At 38.6% G+C, this 21023-nt stretch overlaps 1 protein-coding gene across 2 annotated transcripts in view; it reads right to left on the bottom strand.

The window, feature by feature from the left end:
- Positions 1-20011, bottom strand: part of LOC121942650 (zinc finger protein GLIS2-like) — a 36587-nt gene extending 16576 nt beyond the window's left edge. Inside the window, exons 1-2 of one of the 2 annotated variants that reach the window (XM_088074288.1) lie at positions 19527-20011; positions 9531-9684 (exon numbers count right to left, since the gene is read on the bottom strand). The gene's annotated coding sequence lies outside the window, so the exon portion shown is untranslated. The remainder of the gene's footprint in view (positions 1-9530; positions 9685-19526) is intronic. The other variant, XM_042485914.2, reaches the window with a different exon arrangement.
- Between the last annotated feature and the right edge of the window lie 1012 nt (positions 20012-21023).

Genomic DNA, 21023 nt, shown 5'->3' with positions numbered 1-21023 from the left:
CTGCTTCAAAGGAAAAAATCTCACAGGAGGAAACCAAGAGGGGAAACTGTGCAGTGAAGTGGACCAAACCTGTGAACAAATGCTTGACAGCTGCAGTGAAAGTTGACACAACACTCTGCTTTTCACTCACACTGTTGCACAACAATCACACCTGAGAGCTGCTGGGAACATCCTCAGGCATCTGTTTGTTTAAAGATAATCTCTGCAAGTCTGATATCTGCTCTGTCTACCATCGCCTACAAACACTAATCTGGTATTACCGTTCAATTCTTGTTTATGAAGGCAGTAACAATAAATTAGGAGTACAGAAACATTAAAAGATAATAGTATTTTTTACTGTAGGTACAGTATGATGACGAGCCAAAACTCATTCTATACACTGCTTTGGAGGAGAAACTGTAAAACGAAGAAATCAAAGGAATACTTTGACGTTTTGGCAAATAGATATTTGATTTCTTGGCAAGGGTTACATGAGAAAAAAAATGTGAGGTTGTCATAGGCCAGCCTGGTCTTACGCTCTGTCGTCAAAATGTGACACTTGGGCTGTGTCGCTAGGAACAACCTTTAGCATCTGTATGAGACACACCGCGCTTCCAACCAAACTCTGTGTAAACCTCTTTGTGTCGTGATTAGACATTCAGAGCAACTGAGGTAGTATAAAGAGTGCCAAAGTCCACTGAGAGTGGGTCGGAGGGGAAGTGGATGGGTCCAAAAAACACAGAACTTTGACCCAGGAGACTGTTGTTCATGTCCTGTGTGAAGCTGATGAGTTATTCTGTTGTTAGTCACCTGTTACTCATTAGTCACATGAGTGTACGTAATGTGAGTAGTTTGAACAATCTTTTCCAAACCCTAACCAAATAGTCTGTCTACCTGTCTATATGCTCAGCACAGTAAATACTTTTGTTCTTTGAATATGGAATGAGCGTATTGATAATGTGGTAACTGCTAACTAGCAGCACGAATTTGTCCTATTGATCCCACCGCCTGCTGGTAGGGCAAGTTATTTCCTCTCACACAGGCACAGGAAGTATGTGCTAGTTGAGCAATGGCTGTAGTCTCTGCAGAGTGTTCAAGCACAACTTTTTGGCTGAGATACAGGTGATGTGAGGTAAAGCAACAGTCTGCCTTCTTTCCCTTATTCTTTGATGTTGTTTTGGTGTGTCTAGGCCTTAACACACAAACATGAGAGGTGTTTTTCTTTTTTTTTTCCATCAAACTCTCTGCAAGAAACACATAAAGTCAAATTATTTCTTTCTCCTAAGTTTGGAAAAAGAATTGCCATATAGATCTTTCACTTTCCCTTGAAATTTAACACCCACGGCACAAAAAAAAGTTTTTAGATATCTGTTTTTCTAGCCAGTTGTTACATATTTAGCCAGTATTTGCCTCCGGTGGAACTCAATGGCGCCAGACGTGGGTTGCAAGTAGATTTGTGACACAACTGCAAAACCTCTGTTGGGTGTCTCACTATATGGCTCTTTAATGATAGCTGGCAGCAAAAAGATTCTTAATTTACTTTCACTGGCTGGCTTTCCAAACACACAATCTGGGATTAAAACCGGCAACTTTCCAGCTACATGTACACCTCTTTAACTTCTAAACTTGCTGTCACCACAAATTCTTCCACAATCACCGTCAGGATCCCCCGACATAATATGAGGCAGAGGCTAAACCACAATGAAGTCAGTGTTTAGGTCCTTGTGCCGTCCTGCCAGCTACCTCAGCACACTGGTTTCACATTCCACAGCAACCTCGCTGACTTCTCTCTCTCTCTCTCTCTCTCTCTCTCTCTCTCTCTCTCACTCTCACTCACACACACACACACACACACACACACACTGCTATTCAGGGGTATTGTGACGGCACGCACATACAGGACCATATGTATCCAGGCACGCATGCAGACTCAAGTCACACCAGCAGGCATGCGCAAAACTCATAACCACACGTGAGCTCCCCAAACCTCCAGCAGCTCCTCCCCCTCTTTTCCCTCAATGACCTGCGTTTGGGCAGCATGCCCGGACCCTCTTATGGATCCCCTACTGCCTAGCAAAACACATACTTTGGCGATTCACACACTTGTGCACAAACGTGTACTTTTGCACACATGCACACACTCACAGTCACATATAGTGAATATTCTAAACACATGTAAGGAGGGTTAGCACTTTTTAAGTAACACACACACACAAGTTTGTTATTTAAACTTGTGAGGACCATTACTTACATACTGCATTTCTTAGTCCCGAATGTCAACTACATCCAAAACCTTAAACCTCCTCTTTTTTTGAACCTAACCTAAACCTTAACTTAAAAACCAAGTCTTCGAGAAATAGTGATTTAATGGCGTCAAGCTGTTGGGATCTCAGATTGCAACCAGCTGAAACGTCTCCCTCAGTGAGGTTTTTACCAGGAGCTGAATTATCCACAGAGGTCTCTTCATTTTAAAAACAGATGTGATTTAAGCCAGTAAAAACACTGAATAAAATAGTTTCACGTCAAGAATCTGTGTTTTTCTGACACTGTTTGGCAAGTCAGCACCCACTAATGTGTACTCACCTTATCCCTGATTCAGACGTTTAGGAGGTTTTTTAACTGGGAGCTGAATTATCCACAGAGGTCTCCTTTCTAAAACAAAAGGACCCGGTGATTTAGGTCATGTTAAGACAAGGACGGCCCTACTAAAAATAGAAAAGTATTTCCTCTGTATCTTAAAAGATATCTGTGTTCATAGACAACATTGTTAAAATGATCCTTGTGTACACGTATCCACAAAAACAACTGAAAGTGCTTTAGTATGCATGCCAGGCCAGTAGTTTTTTGTGTAACTTTATATAATAGAAGAACACCACGCGCCTGCGCATAAAGGCATTCTTCTGCAGAACTGTGAGTATAAACAAACAAGAAGATGATGGCGATTGCATGCACGAAAACCAACAGCGTTAATAACTCAGTAGAGTCAGCAGCACAAACACAGCTCAGTAATCTGACATTGCTGTTATTGTTGTCCTCCTACTTATGCGTGGCTATTTGTCTGAAATATAATGCACATGTTAAGTCCAGCTGTTTTTAAGGCCCTAAAAAAGCTGTTGTCATGTGAATGAAAGGCCAAATCGCGACAAAAGGTTAACATTTCATGCAAGAACAGTTGACATGTACACGGTACAAATCAGTGGCCTTTTTGAAATGCTCTTGCTGCAGAGGTGCTGCTAACCACCATGGCCAAAGCAAAAATGTGAAAATGCAAATGACCCTATTTAAAGCCAGTGCCTAGTTTGTCTGTTCTGATCTATGGATAGTGATCCATAGACAAGGACCCACTCCCTCAGTAGATATAGCCTCTTTATTCTAAGTTAACAATAACAAACACTTCTTATTTGCAGGTGATTATACACTAAAAAAAACATGCTTGTTGTATTATATTTCATTTCTGCCAATATATTCCCCTAAACATTACACACTGGACCTTTAACTTTTGTTTTCACTAAACAGATGTTAAAGGGAACAACAGTGGGCCCATAATTGAACCACATGAGCACAGGGAGAGGTGAATGTGTGAGAATGCAACATGGTGATCTCAGTAGACGAGGACCCTCTCCATATGTAGATATACAACATACATACATATACAACAGCTTAGTTTGTAAGATAGTTAACAGTTTTTGTTTTTAGATGAATAAAGAAAGCATACTTATTTCATTATATTTCATTTCTGCAAATGTATCCCCCTAAATCCTACACACTAGACTTATAACCATCAAACAGTCCTTTGAAGTAGTGAGGACAGGCCAAAATATCCTCACAATGGCGATCTGTCCTCACAACAACCATTTAAACCTCGGTCCTCAGAAAGACAGCAAAACAAGTAACGACACACGCAGTACATGTGCATTTATACATTCGGTCACACCCATATCATATGAGGACTGTAGCTTTTCAGTGGACTCACAACAGTATGCTCGTGCACACACACAGCAAATACACACAAATTTACAGTTCAATGTCAAAAATTAACACACACTTTGCACATCTAAAAAATAGTTCACATGTGCAACCGGTGTTGCTGATGCCTCCATGTCCTCAAGAAAGCAGCAACGCATGTGCCTATATACATTCAGTCACATCCATTAACACGTGCAACATACAAAATATACACAAGACCTCATTTAGGAATGGAAGTTTCTCATAGAAAAATACTAAAAACTGAATGTTTTTTCACACAATTATATGTTAAACTGCACAGACACATACAGTACAGAGTTAATGCCCCCCTCGGGTGTATAAACTAACACACACACATGAGAGTCTCTCCCCCTCTCACAGGAAACTTTTGCTTCCACGGCGCCCTGATCTGGCCTCACCCTCCCCATATTTTTTTACTCCTCTCTCTCTCTCTCTCTCTTTACTTCCCTCCCTCTCACTCCTTCCTGTGGTTTTCCTCTCCCAGTCCTCCAGCAGAGCATACCTCTCCTGTTCTCCTCCCCTCTCCTCTGCCCTCTGCACCTCCCACTCCTTTTTCTTCTCTCCCATTTTTTATCCTCCAGAGCATTTTTTGAACTCCCCTTTTTCAATTTTCTTAAATTTCCTTGTCATTCTGTCAACGCAGAAACACACATCAAGTCACATTCTTCACTTCAGGGTATATTTTAATAATTTTACTTGTCATTCTCTCCTTCTAAACAAAGAATAAATCTAATAAATTTTTAAAAATACAAAGGGTAAAACTGAGATATAACTAGTCATCCAGATCTAATTCTCAAATCTTGAGCCGGATTGGAGATGTAAATTTTAAAAAAATAAGTACTTTAGGGTTTTTTTTAAATAAGAGGAATGGATTTCAGTGGGAGGGAAGAGTGACAGAAGACGGGCGATCACTCCAGGAACTGTGTCAGTGCTTGTTTTTTAGGGGTTACATCCTTTGATCTTTCCATCCCACGTCCTTATAAGGTATTACGCAATGTCGCTGCAACAGCGAGGATGACAGGAGGTTTTGTTTTTGTAACTTGGAGGTGCACAGAGGCAGGAGGAGAGGCTGTAAAGGCTGGGGTAAACTAATGGGGAACGGCTAAAAGTGGACACCTGTTTGAACAGCAAATATCAGGGAACATTTCAATGGACAAAACCAAAAAGATAAAGTGGTTTGCAGGAAAAGGCCACAGTGAGGGGTTGAGAAAACAGCAGGAGTCTTCTCATACCACACAAACTGTAGCAAGATGGAGACAACAAGTAAAATATGCTGCAGTTCTTAGAGTCAAAAGTTTCTTTTAAGGATGGAAGGCAAGCAAGAGTTCTTCCTTTAAGTATTTCTCAAATTACACAATATGTTTTCAAGTTCCGAAGCCTGCGCAGATGATCCAAAGCAGTAATGACCATATCACGTTTCTTACTTCACAAAAACAAAACCATCGCCACTGCAGTCCAGCGGTTTAAGCCGCCACGGCAGCAAAAGGAAATTTACTGTCAGTGTTCACAGCTTTTGAATGTGTTGAACCACTGTTTTATATTGTGTCAGCTCTGATTCACAGCAAGTTCTCAGTGCCAGCATTCTGGAGAGTGGATTTCTCTCAGGACAAGAAAAATGGTAACTTATAGGGGCGGGTGGGGGGGCAGGCGGTGAAAATGGAAAATAGAAAAACTGAGAGAGAAGGAAGGAGGGAGGGGAAGAAACTGTGGGAGTCAGACGTGGGCTCCCACCCTTTCCTTTCCTCACACTTTTCCCATTATTTGTCTCAGTGTTATTCTCCTTCTCTTTCTCTCTCTCTCTCTCTCTCTCTCTCTCTCTTGTGTCTCGGCAGTGCTAAGTGATGCAACTCTGCAGAGCAAGTCTGCAATAGCCACCAGTAGAGCCTGCAGTGTCTCTCACACTGACACTGGCGTCTTTACCATTTAGGAGGGGAGTGGTGGCGGCTTTCAGGGGAGGAGGAGCAGGGGAGTAATCTCTCAAGACAGAGATATTACTTAGTTCTTCACTAGAAAAAGGCTCTTTGCAAACTTTCTGTACATCTCACCATAAGACTTAACTTTTTAAAAGGGGTTGCAGAAGAAAGATTTGACTTTTATAAAATAAATACACAACTGGCTGCTCGTGACTCACATGGGTTTTTGCAGAGTGTTGTTTGTTGCAGCCATTTAGGACTGAATATGCTCTTAAATGTTAAAAAGGACACCTAACTTTCTTATTCTATTTGTACCAAAGAAAGGGGAGTTCTCTCAGCCTATCTTCAGTCAGGCATTATGAACAGTAAAGAAGAAGAAAGTCAAGTTCATGGTCTTAGTTTTGCACACATGGCACTGTCTGAAATGTCCTATAGTGCTGCGTGTTAAATATAGTATGCTTTAGTAAAAGGTAAAAACATAAAATTATCTGTCTTTTATCAAATCCCTCCAAATGTGAACCCAATGATATCTCTTGCCACTGTTGTTGTCTTTAGTTGTGGTGTGGATTCATTGGCATTCATTTTGAGCAATTTTTTAAAAACTATTCGTTCACCAGTGTTTCATTTACCAGTTACATTTACCATTGTTTCCCACAAAATCAAAAATCTACATCTGGTGGTACCTGACAATTGCAGGGTCAGGTCAACAAAACTTCTCTTTTTTGTTGTTTGTTTTCATTTTTTAATTTCTTGTCTTGTCTTTTTATTTCTTCTTAATGCAGTGCAGGCAGAACTCTTGAGAGCTTTTTGTTGACAGCAGCAGTCTGAGTTTTCACTCATTGGGTGGATAACTAATCAGTCTGTCCTATCAGAACTGATCAGATCAATAGATGAGAGGAGCAGCTGCTGCAGAGGCAAGTGATAGCAAACTTTTGGATTCAGCAAAATCAATAGTTAAGTTTCACCTTCACTGCATCTGCCATTCTGCTGATCCATCTGAGCACAGAGTATGCTCTGCTCTCCGAGAGTGTGGTGCAGTTAATAACCCAACAGTGTATATTCTAATAGCAGATGTGTGGGAAACTGTGGTCGCTGTTATAGTTGTAGTTCTTGTTGTGGGCGTCCCTTTATTTTGGATATTTTGTTTTTTAATGACAGAAACCCTAAATAGACAGATTCAAATGACACCATGACACATTCTCAATAACAGGCAGGCCTCCATTTTTCTTGACTTAAGAACTACATCACACTACATAACGCAGGTTGACAGAAATTGGGGAGTAACATGTTTTTACTGCAAAACTTTGTAATGACTCCTGTAATGAAGTGAGTAAATGGAGCTATAGCAATTAGCTTTAAAATATTGGAAGCAAACATGTCTGATCCCAGAAAGAAACTGTTACAGAGTTCATTCGTAGACAAACAGGAGACAGAAGTCAAATATTTTTAGCTGTACAAATATAGAGAAGCTCAGTTGGGGTTGGTGAAGTGGTGCAGCAGGGCTGCAATAGAGGATAAACCCACCTCATTCCACTTTATCCTTATCTAGCTCAAAGATGAACTTAACCATGTATAGTCATGATATACAAACTTCAAGCTGATACTATTTTGGAGCAAGTTTGTACGGAACATCTTCCTCCCTGCAAGTGGTGCCTCCAAAGTTTACATTTCCCATAGAGGTTTTTTAGAAACACTCTACTTTATCTTCACTTATAAATGGCAGCAAATTATACTTCACGTTAGACTATCAATGGCTCAAATTACTGTTTGTTTTGTAAAAGACATCACTTGTAGTGACACTATCTTTCAGCTCATTGTTTTGATTTTACTTTTTTGGTCCTCTCCCACACTCAAGTTTCTCCCCATTGTAATTTCCAGCTACACCAATCAGCCTTTTTCAGCAAGAAAGTTCTGTACAGCTCCACTGTAGGCTTTACCACGAGCACCTGTCCAGCACCAAACAGCAGGCACAGTTAGTGATTACCTGGTAAACATAGTGGAGCAATAAGCTTCTAAAGAGACTGTTTTTCCTAAAGATATGTAGAGAGTGAATATTGGACTTAGATTCGTCAGACACTTGATCTTAAAAAAGCTCTGTACAATATTCAGAGCAGTGCTTTGAGGTTGAAGTGGGAATAACATGGAAGCTACAAAGAAGATGGGTTGCATTTTAATGCTAAGAGTGTTTAAACAAGAGGTTGATGGCTCTTTCCAGTTTATTTTTATTTTCATAAATTATTTTATTTTTTATACATTTAATTCATATATATTTTTAGATTTAACCTAGTTCACTCTACATGGACAGCAGTTAACATTAATACCATATTACATTTTACATGTGATGAAAAATTATTTTCTAATATGTGAATTGTTAGATAAGTTTCTTACCATTGACCACACATTGATTTTTGCCCTCCATGTTTATACCTTTATGATGTCAAGTTGGCAATTTGTGTTATAAAATAACATTGATATCAATGTTAGTATACTCGACTGGCATGCTTTATAGTTAAATGCTTGCTTGCTACAGCTAATAGTTGCATATACTAAAATGTGCATCTAATTAACACACCATCCAACATCACCTCTAACTTCCAATGACAAAGTCAGCTCATATGCTATGTCACTTTATAAATGTTGATATAATACATATTAAAAACATACAAAAGTAACATATTAATGGATTGCAGAAATGTACATTGCCAAAATTCTTCTCTGGCGACTGGGCTGAAAACTAATCACTATTTGTTTGATGTGTCCTGTCAGATGATTTCAACTGACAATAATAAACTAGTATCACCTGTGTTAAAGGTATAAAAGTCCTGTGTATATAGAGATCTTTATGGTCTTTCAAAAAGATAAATCAGTACAGGTCTTAGTTAGTACATTTATAGCTTAACCCTTTGAAACTGAAGCAACTTGATTTTCAAAAACATGGGAAGAAGACGAAAGAAAATGGGCAAGAAATTAAGAAATTATTTTTTTTAAATACAAGAAAATGACCTGAAAATTAGTTTAAAAAAATAATAAGAATAGTAACAATAACAAATGTAATAATAAATCACATATATATATATGTTTGGGTTTTTTAAAGAAATCGCACCAGTTTGTTTAGAGTTCAAAGATTTAAATATTTGTGAAAGGCGTCTTGTTGTTTATAGTCTTGTTCTACCCAAGTGCCTCGTTCTCCCAGAACAACTTTCTTGCTCTTTCCTTCCATAGAAATAGATCTTTCCCTTCATTTATTTCTCACTCTATCCCTTCTGCTCACTCATAACCCCCACCCATAATCCCTTGCACCACCACCACTACCACCATCCCACCGTTTGGCAGTGGTACAAGGTCAACACAGAAACCTCTCCACTTCTCCTCTCTGCTCTCCCTCATTCCTCGCCATCAGCGGAGCAACAGATCCCTCCCCCCTCCCCAATCATTTCATCCACCGCCGCCCCTCTGAGGAGGGAGAGAAAGACTAAAGATGGAGAGGAGGGCGAAGGCGAGGACCAGGGAATGAGTGCAGATATTCTAGTTTAGTGTTGAAAATACGAAGACAGGGATGACGAAAGAGGGAAGGGACATTAGCAAATGAAAGGCAGCGAAAGGAAGGAGGGGAAAGAGACAGAAAGACTGAAGGAGAAAAGTGTTTTTAACCTTTGTTGTCAGGCGAGACGGACGAAAGCAGTCCAAGAAATCAATCTCCGTTTTTCTGTCACTTTTCTGTCCTTCTTTGTCAGTCTGTTTTGTCTCTCCCTTTAATTTCTCTCTCTCCATCTCACTTTCATTCCCTCGGCTCTGTCATCCAGACCTAAAACACACAAACACATGCGCCTCACATTCCTACGTGCAGAGCAGATTCACCCAATTTGTTTCCACTGCGTGTGTGTGTGTGTGTGTGCATGTGTGTCTGTGTGTGCCAAGCCAGTAAATAATAACCAATCCCAGCTGTACTGTAGGCCGTTCCTCTCGTCCTCGGTGGGGAAACAAAGACGGAGAGAGAGAGGAAAAAGGCTCCATCAAATAACAGAGTAATGAGCTGGAAAAAAAGTCAGCAGAGAGTTGAGCAGGAAGAATTAATAATGTTTTAATACTAACGGACATTACAAGCCTGGTAGTCAGCGACCTGCATGTAGAAGAGTTTCAGGTCATTTGAAAAAATACAATTTGTACTCATTTCAATGGGAGAGCCAAACCTCCTTAGTGCTTTTCCACTCTGCCAGCAGACACGTTTTAGATGTGGAAAGCTGCTTCATAGATAAATAAATGCCATAGTTTACTTTTAAATTCCTTTAAACAATTATGCATTAAGTTGGCTTCTTTACAGTGGGGAAATAACCTACCAATTTTAACCTGATTTACTGGATTTGCGTCTGAAGAACACTGTAAAATCTGAGAAGTTGATCTTATCTTACCTAAAATAATCTAGAAAACCAACTGCCTTGAAAAAGGAAAGTAAATATAAATGTAAATCTTAATTTGTTTACTTTATATCTATTTAGGTTGACTAAAAATTTAGCTTTATTTACTTACTTTCAACTGTCATTTTGAAGTTGCAACAGCTTCACAAAATTACCTTGTTATTTTTAAGTGTTGGCTTCAGTAAACAAAGTTAGTCTGATGTAACGTGATCATCATACAGAGGACTTTGCTAATGATGAATATGCAAATTTTGTTTTGTTAACATCTTTATGAAAATACACAAATAGGACTAGTTTTCAACTAGCAGAATACAGATATATAACACAGTACATTTGGCTTAATGAAGTTGCTAAAACTTCGAAAGATTGATTTGATTAAACTTGTTTTTTTTAAGTTGCAATAACTTTAGAAAATCAAGTAAATATAACTACATTTATGTACATTTAACAATTAGATATGAAGTAAATATAAGTATAGACTAGTATTTATATTTAATTACAATTCTCAAGGCAAATCAATCTTTCTAAGTTTTAGCAACTTCAGTAAACCAAGTTTACTGTGCCATGTGTCTGTATTCTGCTGGTTGAAAAGTATTTTGTATTGTATTGTATTTTCTTAAACTTATTAAGAAAATAGAACTCACAGATCTCCAAAAACTTCATCATTGGCAAAATCCTCTTTGTGATGATCAAGTTAAATCAGACTAACTTGGTTTACTGAAGTTGCTAAAACTTTGAAAGATTGATTTAATTAAACTAGTCATTTTAAGTTGCAACAACTTTACAAAATCAAGTAAATCTAACTAAATTTTATTTAAATTTAACAATCAGATATAAAGTAAACATGAATTAAGATTAATAGTTATATTTACTTTTATTTTCTTATTATACTATTATTTTTATTTTTATCTTATATTTCAAGGCAATTGGTTTCCCAGTTGTTGTTTTTTTAAATAAAATAAACTTGTCACATTTCACAGTGAAGTCTAAACCCGCGTCCCTGCTGCCAGAGATGGAAACAGGACTGTCAAACAGGGAGATGTATGGGTGGGTAGTTTTCTTCCCTGGTTATTATGGTTGCCATGAAGGCCTGTTAAGAAATAGCAGGGAAGCGGTCTGATGAAGCTGGGTGGGCAAAAATCCGCTCATAGGCTAACAACGATTACAGAAACAGCTACAAAGAATCTACGACATCAGGGCTTAAGGTCACAAGGTGCACCTTAAGTCTCTGGATTTGGGAATAGTGGCTGAACCTAATTGGGGCTTTACCAAAACAGAGTGGTGTTTTTAAGGGAGAGGAAGGAGTTTATGAAAACAAGAGATTATAGGAGAACAACAGAGTCCAAGAAGAGTAAACAATAAAGATAAATGAAGCAAAAGAGACTGACAGATATAAAAGGGATCAGCAGTGAAATAAGCTACAAAAATGTTGAAGTTAAAAAAATTAAGTTGAATGTACTTAGTATACTGACATACAAATATTTTACCCTTAAACCCAAAGCCAGTCCTGTATTAAATTTGTAGTTTTTTAACTGAAATCAGAGCTTTTTCATGAGATTGCAACGATTAGACTGTCTCTGCTAAAAAGCAAGACAATGTCAATCTTAGCATTTTAACAGCATCCAGATCTCCCTGCTCATCTCGCATCTTAAATGGAAAAGGCATCATCCAGCAGATTTTTGCTTGCTTTAGGGCTGTTGCCCGAACTACAGATTGTGCACCCGCATTTCCGTGTGCCTGTCGCCACCAACACATATAGTAGTTGCTCAAGATAGAGAGCAGGAGAGAAATCTCAGAAAATTCTAATCAAACTATAAAATGAAACAGTGCTGATTAAATAGGAACCAAAATTATCTCAGCCTTACCAATTTCTAACCTAAAATGTTTTCACAAACATATTTTAACTTACTTTTTAAGTTTAATTGAAGTTTCATTGTTACCCGGCCACCATATTGTTTCCTGCATCAAAACGGCCACACTGGCGTTATGTCACCCACCAGCCGGAGCCACATAGCATGTTTTCACTTAACTCAGCTCGCAATTATGTCCATGTTTAACAATTACACACCTCAGGTCCATCAAATTCTTCCAGTCGCTGCCAGTGAAGAAAGTAGGATGTCCTCTATGTAGCTATGATAAAAGTACAGGTATGGAAGGTATGGATGATAGTTGAGCATGTAACAAGTCTGACTTTTGTGCAGGAGACAGGGGTTTGTTTACCCATGTATTACACGCTTACAGTAAGTGTTTGTCTTTTTATGAACCGTGTCCAAAAGTTCCTTGTCCTTAACTGTATTTTCATTGCCTAACCTAATAATAGTTTGCTTGACATAACAACAGTCATTCCAGGACCATGCGGCAGATATTGTAGAAAGCAAGACATTTAAAAACTTAGATGTTAAGCTTTAAAAGAAAAAACAGTGGTAGGAATTGTTCAACATCTATTCTTGTCTGGCAGTACAGTTGAAACGAACTCAACAAGCGGTCGAGCCAATGAACCCCCTGCTGTGAGGATACTGTTAGTGTCACTATCTTGTCCTGTAATTCAAAAGTAACGCATCATTTATGCCAAACATGGTGAGTTAATCCAGTGAATCACCAAGTGGAGGAAATTAATTGTTAAACTGAGTGACACATGGGCGGATTATGAGACATTTGGCCCATGGTTCACTCAGTTGCAAAGGGCCCCACCACATCTCCTACATAGGAGCTAGAAACACAGACTTTGTGGTGGTTTTGTGTCTCTTTGTGGTTATTTTGTTTCTCTTTCGGGTAATTGTGTGTTGTTTTGTGCCTCTTCATAGTCATTTTGTGTCTATTTGTGGTGTTTTCCCTATTTTTGTAGTTGTTTTGCAGTTGCTTTGCATCTCTTTGATTTTGAGTCTCTGCCTGGTCGCAACGTGTTATTTACGAGTCAAGGTCCAGGGAAATAAGTAATTTACCTTCAGCTCGTTCCATCCTCTTAAATGTGATGATTACTTGTTTTATTTGAGCATATCAAGAATTAAATATATTTGGATTTTGCACACATGGTTGGATAAAACATCAACTTAACCCTTTGAAATCTGAGCAAATTGATGTTATTTTGTTTCAAAAACATGGGAAGAAGGCAATTAGCAACGAAAAAAAGAAATGACCCAAAAATACGCAAGAAATTAGTAAAAAGTGCAAGAAAATGACTTGAAAATTAGTTTAAAAAATTTGTAACATCATTTACAAAAGACAGCTTTAAAAGACAAAAAATCCACAAATTTATTGCAATTTGTGGAACATTTCTTACCAAGTTTTGACACCAAGTTGTAGAATTCAAAGGTTTAAATATTTGTGAAAAGGTGTTAGAAAGCAACACAAGACAAAGTGATGTCGCTCTAGGTTTCAAAGGGTTAAAGACCTATGGATCAGGGAAACTTTGATGGACATTTTAATTACTTTACATTACATTTCATACCAGATGATTAATTGATGATTTAAAAAAAAAAAAGAAAGATTAAAAATGATCCACTTGCAGCCCTGGTGGAGCTAAAAACGTAATGAGGCTGAAACCAAAGCAATACATCATATAAGTCACCACGAGGAAAAGAGGGTGATGAAAAGAGAAGAGAAATAAGCTGACAGTCTATTGATTGTCATCCCCGTCTATGAGCCATTTCTGATTCGTATGCCCATCTGCCGTGGCACTTGATCCCTCTTTACAATCATAACTCCCCTTGTGCCAAGACATCTTTTTTTCTATATTCATTTTTCCTCTCCGTCTCTTTGTCAGACGCTTTTTCATGGAGGCCAGCATTTGCCTCCTTCCTCAAACACAGAGCAAAAAGAAAGAGAAGCAGTGAGTGGGAGGGAGGGGAGAGGAGAATGAGAAGGGGGAGACAGGGAGTAGGGGAGTGATGGAGGGGTGGGGGGTGTCAGGGGTGGGGTTTGCGGAATTTGGTCTATGTTTGGTTTGGAAGTAAAGGCCCCGGCGCTGGGCTCTCAGGAGGATAATGGAAAAGAGAGGGAGAAGAAAGGGAGGTTTATGGATGTGTGTGTACCCTCACAGGTGGTCGGCACACACTGACGGGGGGGCCCTTTTGTGTGTGTGTGTGTGTGTGTGTGTGTGTGTGTGTGTGTGTGTGTTTGAAAATGTGTGTGTGTCTGTGTGTTTACTGCCGGCGAAGTTATGAAAGCATGTGTGTACATTCGTGCGTTGATTTGCAGATGTTGGCATGTGAGCTTTTAGCATGTAAGAATCTGAAAAGGGAGACAGAGAGAGGAGGTGAATAAGACATTCCTAAGATGGAGGAGGAGGGGGGGAGGAGATGCAGGGAGCCAGTGGTTAGTTAGTGGTTAGAAACTAAGAGGAGAAAAATGAACGTCTGGTCCAGGGCTGGGCCCAGAAACGATACCACAGCCAGCCGACGGGCCAAGCGAGAGGAGAGGAGAAAATACAGTCCGAGAGAGATATATAACAGAGGAGAACCAGGGGAGGCCTCCGTCTCCACCACCACCTCCTGCCCTCCTCCCATATGAGGCCTGCTAACTCCTGCCTCTGCCGCAGGGGAGAAAAACGGGGGAGTGCTGCTTTTATAACTGAGCTGAACCCGCTGAACCCATCATGTGCAAACAGCAGGCGAAGTATGGAGACAACAGAGCGCCGGGGCCAGCTGCCACACAGGGGGCTTCAGCGGGGGGTCTCAGGTTGAGGGCTGGAGGTACGAGGAGGAGCAAAGTGATGGAGGAGGAGGTGGAGAGCCATTGCAGATCTCCGTCTACACCATATTCAGATATGTCAAGCATCAGTTTGGGTTGGGGTCTTTCTTTCCTTCACTTATCTCTTTGAAACCTGGATTAACATCAGTTTTCAGACACTTTCACAAGCTATTTGACCTTCTGAGGCATGAGCTTATTGGTTTGATTTCTTTCCTGTCTTACGTTTTCCTTCCTTTTCGTCCTTCTTTCTCTGTAATTCCTTTTTTTCTCTGCCTAATTTTCTTTACTTTTTCCTCCTTACTGCCCTCCCCATTACAATTCAAGACGAATATTCGGCCGTACATGTTTGCACTGGCCTTTGGTTCCAGTTTTTTTCTGTTTTAGATTTGCACACACATAATATTTCTTTATAATTTCCTCTGCCATTTTTTGTTGTTATCGTGCCAACTTCACTTTTAACTATTGTTTGTGTGCCCTTCACTTCAATTTGTTCAGCACTTTGGTCTACTCCGGTTGTTTTTAAACATGCTTTTTAAATATACTTGATTTGATTTGACTTAATTTGATTTCTTCTTTCTTCCTGGCTTTGGTTGCTTCCTATTTTTCTGTGCTTATTCAACTTTGTTCTCATCACTCATCACTATTTTTTGTTTTTAACAACTGCTTGTTTAATATCTTTTTTTTTTAACTGCTCTTCACATCCTAGATTACTTTTTACAATTGACAGTTTTTCTTCCACTTTTATTTCACTTTTTTCTTTCCTTCTTTGGCTTCCTTCCTTTGCTCTCAGCTTCAATCTTCCTTTTACTTTTTTGGCTACCTTTCTTTCACTCTTTTTTTTGCCTTCTGTTATGCCTTTTTTTAACTTATTTTTCTTTCATCTATTCCATCTTGCTGTCTTTCTAATTTTGTTTGTCATTTAGTTTTGTTTGATCCCCATTTTTTCGTTGCTTTCTCCACTTAGTCTCCACTTCTTTTTCATTCCATTTCATTACTTCTTTAACATTTTTTAATCATTCTTTTCACCATTTACTGTTTATCCTTTGTTCCTTTTGTCATTTTTCTAACCCTTCCTTCACTTATTCTTTCTTTTCTTTACAATTTTCCTAGTTTTTCTCTCTCAATTGTTTTCTCACACTTTCTGTCACGTTTTCTGACATTCCTTCTTTCAACCATAGTTTGAATTCTTAACTTTTTTCTTCACTTCGTACACTTGTGAACTTTTTTTTCTTATATTACTTCATTGAACTTTGATTCCTTGTTCTTCCATCTTTTCATTCCTTGAGTCCTACTCCTGCTATTTTTTGTTTAACCCATTCTTTAAGCATTTTCAAAGATAGAGACATAGCAGAAAGCAAGGTGTCTCTGGCTGGTCTTAAACTGGAGACATTACATTTGATTGGCGCCATAAACCTCCAGGACACCAGGGCATCGTCTTTCATTTCTTTATTTTGCCCCTTTTCTTTGCTTACTTCACTTCTTGTTGTTCCTCCTTCACTTTCTTTTGCCTCCGTCGCTTTCTTTGGCCATGCTTCCCCTTGCCTCCTTCAGCCACTTCTTTTTCTCCTAAACATCTTTCTTTCTTTCTTTCTCCTTTTTTAATTCACCGACTTTCATCTTACCTTCACTTTCTTCTCACTCTTTTAATTCCATCAGAATTTCCCCGCAGTTTCCATCACTCTTAACTTAGTTTCTCTCTCCTTTGCTTCCTTTTACACACTATTTTAACACTCATGGATACATACACACACACATACACACTCATATATGCCATATATATGAGCAACACTCCCACCCTGTAGCAGACAGTGTGGGTGGAAGTGGGGCTGTAAGGCAGACGCACCCAACAACAACAGGAAAGGAGTTTGCTTGGCTCTGGGCCTTTTTTCAAAAAAATCCATCCACACGCGTCTGTCCAACCTTTAGAGCACAGCATGATGCAACAAGGCTGCAACCTGCATATCGCTGCCGTCACGCAAAAACCCCACATTCTTTAGAAAAGTCTTCACCCTGACCAATAAGATGCACCTCAGAAAACTAAGGAAGGGGTTCGTGTGGAGTCGACACACCCGTGGATCACTCCCTAAGTCTGTCCTGCCTCTTGGGGACCCCAAGAGTGTCAGTCTAATTGAATGCATGAAACTCAGTGCAGCTGGAGTTAAGATGTTTTTCTAATGTGGAGGCGTATCATTCTTTAGGGAGGATGAGGAGCCGTGATCACTGATGGGCAGTCATGTCATGGGGGTGGAGGACTTGTAGGATTAGACGACCCAAATTGCTGGAAGGAAAACAGGGGAAGTAAAGGTCTTGTTTCCACCATGTTTTATGTGGGAGTTTATAAATCAGCTTAAGGATTTTAAACTCACACAGTGAGTTTACCGAACTTTTATACCAGTTCCTGTGGGGCCTTGTGGTCAGAAAGACTATCTCATTCTCTAAAGTCACACTTAAGATCACTGCATAATTGCTATATTGTCCATTAATGCCACAGACAGATCCTAATACCTGACCAACAAAATACATTGCTTGCTTGTCAGTGCAAAATGTCCCAATAAGGGCATTTTGTTGATGTGGTACCCAAACACACAGGACAGACTAGCAGGACTTTTTTCAAGTTGAGATAACTAAAAGCACTTAGGTGAGGTTTTGGAAAGATTTTACTTAAGGTTTAAACAACACAATTGGGTGCTGGGCTGCATCCAGCTGCACAATATGAAAAAAAATTTAAAAATCAGATTGCAGTTATTTGGACAGATATTGCAACTGCAATATGAGTCACAATTTTAGCAGTAATGGTTATTTTTGCATTTTATTTTCAGGGAAAACAATTAGAAAAAAGTGATTATAATAATAAAGTAAATAATTCAGTAAAGAACTTTTTGATTGTGATAATTTGTTTTTTTTTTCCAAAGTAACAGGACAGTAACTTTCCGAAACCAACAATCTGACAAGTATGATCGCATCACACAAAAAATGGTCAGACATAAGTGTGAAAGTATAGGCAAGATTTACACATTTCTCACAGGCTGACTTTTTTAGTTCTTCAAACAACTTTTCTCAAATATCACTGAGTTAGAAGAAGAGGAGAATGCAATGAGAGGCTACAACTAGCAGTTATTTTCCATTATTGATTAATTAATGAGTCAACAAAATGTCAGAAAATAAATTTCCTTAAATGCAAGGTGATATTTCCAAATGTCTTGTATTGTCTGTTAGTAGTCCAAAAGTCAATGACACCAGTTTGCAATCAAATTCACCAAGAAAAAGCAGCTAATCTTTAAGTTTTAGAGGCTGTAACCATCAAATACTACATTTTGTCAGAAAAAAATACTGAAACAATCATCAGTTATCAAACGTAAAGTTTTTTTTCAAGACAAATCATTTAATGATATACATGCAGTTCATGGAATATATGCCATCATATTATTCACATACTGGCCCAGTACCAATCAAAATAAAATGTATTTATATACAGTATAGAAGCAGAAAAACTGAGAACCCAGGATAGAACCCTGAGGAACTCCATATTGCCAAAGATGAGGTAGCAAATATATCTTAGTTCTGAAATAACATTTGAGGCAAATCACAACTAAGACAGGGAAAAGAACTCCCCAGATGACTTGTACCAACTTCAGATAACTATCATGGACACTAACAGATGTTCAGACAATTCGTACAGTTTTTACATTCAATAACTTTTAGTGAATGTGGACTCGAAAACTTGCACGGGTAGGTTTTGCACTCAGCTTTGTGAGTACAGCTTTCTGTACATTACACAGATACACATACTAACTTTACAAACCTTTTTTGATTCACATTTTCAAGGTTTTTCAGATAGAAAAAAAAATTTCTATTAATGTTAAAATTAAGAAGTCCCCATAAAAGCAGGCTATGCAATGACATTTGTCTGGTGATGTCAGTTAAAAGTTGCACTAATTGTAACAACACATTCATAGCACTGATATTTTACACCAATAGCTAACAGAAGCTTAAAAAGGGATTTTTAGATTGATATTTCTGTTAACCCTTTGAAACCTAAATTTGCCACAATGAGCAACAAAAGAAGAAACGGTCCAAAAATTTGCAATAAATTAGCTTAAAAAGTAAAAGAAAATTACCTTAAAATAAGTATTTTTTAGTTAGTTTTGTTTTTTTAAAGAACGAGAGACTTACCTGAAAGTTAGTTTCAAAATAATAATAATAATAATAATAATAATAATAATAATTCTGCGACATAATTTTAAATATGCAAATATGATAATTATAAATAGTTATCCCCTAGCTTTTTGCTTTTTCCCCCTAAACAGCTTTACCTAGCATTTTAAAAATAACTTTCTAAATCTACAAATATGCAGTTCGTTGACTATACCTTTCCAAATAGCTCATTGTCTTTTTCCCCATTTTTTCCCCGTTTTTCAGTTTGCTCAGAGTTTAAAGGTTTAAATACTTGTAAAAGGTGTCTGAAAGCAGTAGAAGAAAGCTGATGTTTCAAAGGGTTAAGGTAAGGAAGACAAGCCAGAGTCAGAGTGTCGTCAGGACTTACCTTACAACAGCCTGTAGACGGTGAAACAGCCTCCTCTGCTCCTGTAGTCTGAAGATGCTTTCGAGCTTCCAATAGACAAAAACTGAGGACACGGATGACCAAAATCAAACGAGTTTGTCCAGCGTTTTCCGCACCATCTTCGATTAAGTTATCAGTTGTCTCTGTCCGGTTTCAAAATCAAATATTTTGAAAGCAAATCCTCCCACAGGGGTGTCGTTCACGAGAAAACAAAATGCCTATTGCGAGTGGTCAGTTTTCAGATACGCAACCGAAAACCTTGTCCTGTGAATAGTTTTCTCGCAAAATTAGACTGACGCAAGCTGAGGAAATCACTGGCGAGAGCAAAAAACTGAATGTCATTCAGTTGTGAGGATGCAGGCTGCGATGTGAGAGTCAAATCCGCCGCTAAAAGGTAGAGGATCTGCTTGAAGGCGCATCGCCCAGTTGCGACGCTGGTCAACTGAGCTCCTTCCAGCGGCGGAGAGAAGGGAAGAGGCTGTCAGGGAGGGAGAGGAGGGACGAGGCTGTCAGGGAGGGAGAGGAGGGAGGGAGAGAGAGAGAGAGATGCCAGAATCGGGATCCAGCTTCCTCTGCCAGCTGTTGACTCTCACGATAGTCTGAATTGAGTTGTGTTATGAGCAGCGGTGCAGAAAGTATTCACATCCTTATTTGAGTTAGAGTATAAATACCACACTGTTCACTCTAAAATTTAATTCAGGGGATTTACCACATAATTAAATGTCTGGTAGCAACAGTCTAATCTGTTGATTTAAATAAAAGTTTTAGGTAGCAAACATAATTTTGATGAGCTGTGTTGACATAAAAATGTTGATAATTACATAAACCTAATACTGTGTGTGATTTTCTGCCTTAATTGATTTAAAAAAAGAAAATAAGTTGTACTAACCTAATGAAATTGGCTTGACAATTTAACATTTCAGGTACCCTACTTTGACAGCTTAACATGCCAGGACAAATTCAGACAGTTAAGACAATGTGTTAGGGACCTGCAGGCCAAACAGCTACAGCACAAAGAACATTTTTTTACTTAAAAACTTTAACTTTAAACTAAGTAGAGTAGAGTTAGGGCCTAACTCAATGTGGTGCATTCATTGCATGTGATTTCATTAGATTGTCACAGGCTAACTCAAAAATATCGATTATATTTTTTATGAGAATATTTTTTGTAATGGACCAAATTACAGCAACCAATAACTCTTTAAAAGGTCATTTGCTTAAAACGTGGTCAAATAACACAAGTACAAATTAATTAATTTGAAGTATATTTCATTCTTCTTCTCAGCTTGTCTTTACATCCTGCTTCGTCACAGATTATAAATTGTCATTATTTTCCTGATGAGGACTACACACTGTACATTGTGCATAATCAGAATCAACCTATGGATGTATCATGTTAGTAAAAAAAATAGCCTTTTTTTTTTAACCTAGAGGAAGTTTAAGAGAACAGGGGGCCCAGGATTGAACCTTGAGGAGTGC

This window comes from Plectropomus leopardus, chromosome 3, assembly GCF_026936395.1.
Source record: "Plectropomus leopardus strain MGB_pleo_1.0 chromosome 3, ASM2693639v1, whole genome shotgun sequence".
NCBI classification, from domain to species: Eukaryota; Metazoa; Chordata; class Actinopteri; order Perciformes; family Serranidae; genus Plectropomus; species Plectropomus leopardus.
This window is presented reverse-complemented; position numbering and strand designations above follow the sequence as displayed.